The sequence below is a fragment of the Sinocyclocheilus anshuiensis genome, unplaced genomic scaffold (assembly GCF_001515605.1).
Source record: "Sinocyclocheilus anshuiensis isolate Anshui unplaced genomic scaffold, SAMN03320099.WGS_v1.1 scaffold886, whole genome shotgun sequence".
Taxonomy (NCBI): Eukaryota; Metazoa; Chordata; class Actinopteri; order Cypriniformes; family Cyprinidae; genus Sinocyclocheilus; species Sinocyclocheilus anshuiensis.
This window is the reverse complement of record NW_015536542.1, coordinates 1,110,345-1,114,776: the sequence shown is the minus strand read 5'-3', so window position 1 is coordinate 1,114,776 and position 4,432 is coordinate 1,110,345.

Sequence of the window (4,432 nt, the reverse complement as noted above, 5' to 3'; positions counted from 1 at the left end):
CACACGTTACATGCATGTATCATAATTATTTAAAATGTATTTTGACAGTGTCAGTCTCTGCAGCCCTTCGATGAGTTCCTCCTTTTCATGGTCCACCTTTCAGTCAGTCTTCCACAGAGAGATCTGGCCTTACACAAAACACTTGGGATGGATTCATTTGGTTTTATTTGTACAGACTAGAATATTAAATATAATGTAAATGCAAATATATATAACTTTAATACGGTTTCTTGCTCACTAGTGTAATCTAAACATGCAAATATAAACACGTACATTTTAGAAACTTTGATACAGTGTAATAGTTATCAAAGTAGTAAATTTTAGAAACTTTGATACAGTATAATAGTTAAATACTAATAACTGTGATAGTGTAATGGTATGTTTTTTTTTTTTTAACACTTCTGCCACTTGGAGGACTGATAGGTCAAGCAGATCGCTGGTGATACCACTGTAAAGCGTTCTCCTGAGATGAAAAACAAAGGTATAGTGTAAATTGACCATGAAAAAAGTAAAAATCTTCCAACACTGTCATTACATGTTGCCAGGGCCGTCCTTAGGGGGGTGCAACTGGTGCGGTCGCACCGGGCCCCGCGGCAAATGCCCTTCATACTTGGTTATATACAATTCCCCAAGGGATTATCTTTGGATAAGTGTTTTAAAGATTCTAAGTATTTTTTACATTCATTTTTAAAGCAATTTAAAGAGGGTTTACTGTTATTCCACTTACTTTTGTGTATATGATATTTACCCATTGTAATAATAATGTTTAACATCAATGACATGTTTTTCGAAAGACCATCTGCACAACCAAAAACCAAAACCTGAAACAAATTCAGTGATGGAATATCAGTGTTGATATCAATATTTAGCCAGCTGTAAAGATCCTGCCAGAACTTCAATGTGACTGGACAAGAAAAAAATAAATGTTCAATGGTTTCAGGCTCTTCTAAACAAAAAACACAAGGATCTACTTCAAAACGGAATCTTTTCCGTAAAATTTCGGCAGCTGGATACACATTGTTAATAATCCTAAACTGAATATCCTTAATTTTAGGTAGAATTGGCCATTTAAGATAATTACAGAATTTGTTTTTAAATATTTCATTTTCAAATTGTTTTAATTTTGAAGGTGTATTGAAGTCTGCAAATAATTTACATTTTAATACATTCCCTATTACTTTGTTCTTACATTTTTTGTCCCCAATATATACTTCTCCAATCTTTAACTCGGGCAATTTAACAGATACATTTGAATACGTAAGAGTGTTTTGTATTAATTGTTTTAAAGCAAGAGGGATGGCTTTACACAAAGTATTAAATTCTCTAAAGGAACATTTTATCTCAAACTTCTCCATGAATGAATTATGTTGAATAATTTGACCAGTTACATCTAAAAGATCTACAACATATAAAACATTTTTTTTCATACCACTCTTGTTTGAATACTGTCTTTCTCTCTATTGTAATGGTTCTGTTATTCCACAACGTAGAACTATGCGGTGTAAAATTTTGGGTGAATATCATTTTCCAATAATACAAAATCTGTTTGTGGAATTTTGAAAGCTTAATTGGGAATTTGGAAACCTCAAAATCACATTTTAGCAAAAAATCTAACCCTCCAACTTTCTTGAATACACACTTTGGCATATGAAACCACACTGAGTTAGGCTGTGCCTAGTTTAATCCAGTTCAGTTTAAGTACTCCAACCATTGATTCAAATTCAGTGGCTTTCAGACCTCCATTTTTATATTCTCTAATCATCTGAGATTTTTTAATATAATGAGTTTTGTTTTTCCATATAAAATTAAACATAATAGAGTTAACCTTTTTTATCAGTTGAGGAGAAACATAAAGAGAGTAACATGGGTAAATTAGTTTAGATATGCCTTCTGCTTTGGTCAAGAGGATTCTGCCCATAATAGACAGATCTCTCATAAACCAATGATTAAGGGATTTTTTCATGCTGTCAATTCTCTCATCTATGTTTACTAATTCTCTCGTTTGTATTTCTTTAGACATTATTAACCCTAAGTATTTCACTTCAGATTTAACAGGAATGGATTCTATATTTTCTTCATTACATGAAAACAAAGGGAAAAGTTCACATTTTTTAAATTTAGGCATAAGCCTGATGCTCTAGAGAAAACTGAAATAATATTCAGGGCTTTTTTAACTATAGATTTATCTTTTAAAAATATTACTGTGTCATCAGCAAATGGACTAATTCGATATTCATAATCAGAAATGGTTATTCCTTTTAATTGAGGATGGTTGACAACTATATAAGCTAACATTTGAGTGCATAATATAAACAGTTTTGGAGAGATTGGGCATCCTTGTCTAATTCCATGCAAAATTTCAATTCTAGGAGTCATACCTGGATTAAGGGATATATAACTATAAATGTTGTTATAAAACATTTTAATAACCTTGCAAAACCCTTCCCCAAACCCAAACATTCTAAGCGTGGTAAATATAAATTCATGCTCCACCGTATCGAATGCTTTAAAAAAATCTATAAATAAAATGAGGCTTTTTGATTGTATCAATGATTGATAGTCGATCATATCCAGGATTAGTCTAATATGGTTTTGAATATATCTTCCCTTAATGAATGCTGATTGATACTCCTCTACAAGTTTCCCAAGTATATGTTTAAGACGATTAGCATACACCAGGGCAAATAATTTATAATCTACATATTAAGATCAATCACTTACATTGAGAATTTCTTGTGGCGTCTCGAGGAAATATCGGTGTTTAACTGTCAATACTGCCCCCTAGTGGTCTGGAGCATTTCCGTTGTGTTGTGAGCTTATGTTTGCTTTTTGAATTGCGTTTTGAGCTTATGTTTGCTTTTTTAATTGCGTTGTGTTGCGAGCTTATCTTTGCTTTTTTAATTTTTTTGTGTTGTGAGCTTATGTTTGCTTTTTGAATTGCGTTGTGTTGTGAGCTTATGTTTGCTTTTTTAATTTTGTTGTGTTGTGAGCTTATGTTTGCTTTTTTAATTGCGTTGTGTTGTGAGCTTATCTTTGCTTTTTTAATTTTTTTGTGTTGTGAGCTTATGTTTGCTTTTTAAATTTTTTTGTGTTGTGAGCTTATGTTTGCTTTTTTAATTGCGTTGTGTTGTGCACTACTGGGCCACCGTACATTCATGCTCATGTTTCTTTAACATTTTTTGCATCAAAGCTGAAAGACTGGAAGGAACTGAGAGAAATATATATTGCAATTATGAGTGTTTGCCGCATGACTTCTTAAAACATAAGGGTTATTCCTATTTTGCAGTACATTTTTATGTCCACATCCAGTGTTGTTATCTTTAAATAAAACGAAAACTACTAAAAATGTTTTTGGTAATTGAAAAAAAAAAATGATAATAATAATAATATTCAATAAAATATTGTATTGAACGAAGATGAAAAAAATAAATTTAAGCAAAAATGCTACCCTAAAAATATATTAGTGAAATCTGAAAACTAAAAGTTTGAGGGAAAAAAAAATAATAAGAAAAGACGAAAAAAGAAACCTTAAGCACATAAAAATGATTACAATTACACTATAATAATATATAAATCATTTTAAAATAAAACTGGCCCAATTGAATATCCCATTGTCCTAAAATATTATAGATTTCAGAAATGAAAATTAAATTAGTAACTTCTCAAATGATAGATGAATGAATTAATACATTTCATATGAATCAAATTACAATATTTTTAAACATTGGAAATATTGCTTTAATTGGCAATCAATTTATAGGTTTATCCAAAGCCTTTTGTAATGCCCTAAGAAAAAATTTAATCCTCCAGTAAGTGAAATTTTAGAGGGGAAACAACAGCACAAACATATTATTAAACAAGTATTAGCAATGGATTTTATTAATTTAATTTGGATTTGTGATTGAGCTTACATTTCTGTTTCATCCTTTACAACAGAAATATTAATATCTTTAATAGAAATACTTCCAAAAATTACAAGCACTTTCAGTTTTTAAAAGTTGAATTTGAAAGTGAAAAAGTGTGACGTGACATGTGGCCAAGTATGGTGACCCATACTCGGAATTAGTGCTCTGCATTTAACCCATCCAAAGTGCACACACACAGCAGTGAACACACACACACCGTGAACACACACCCGGAGCAGTGGGCAGCCATTTTTGCTGCGGCGCCCGGGGAGCAGTTGGGGGTTCGGTGCCTTGCTCAAGGGCACCTCAGTCGTGGTATTGAAGGTGGGAGAATTGGGTCAAAGAAATGACCCACATAATATACAGTAGAGCCAATGTTTTTGTACACCTTGTTCTTTAAAGGTCCCCTGAAATGCTTAGAAACACGCAGCGTTACTCTATGTGTTGATGTCATTTTAACTGAAACAGGAAGACAGGGCGGGACATATCAAGCAGCCCCGCCCCTTTTTAAAATAGCCAATAGCGTT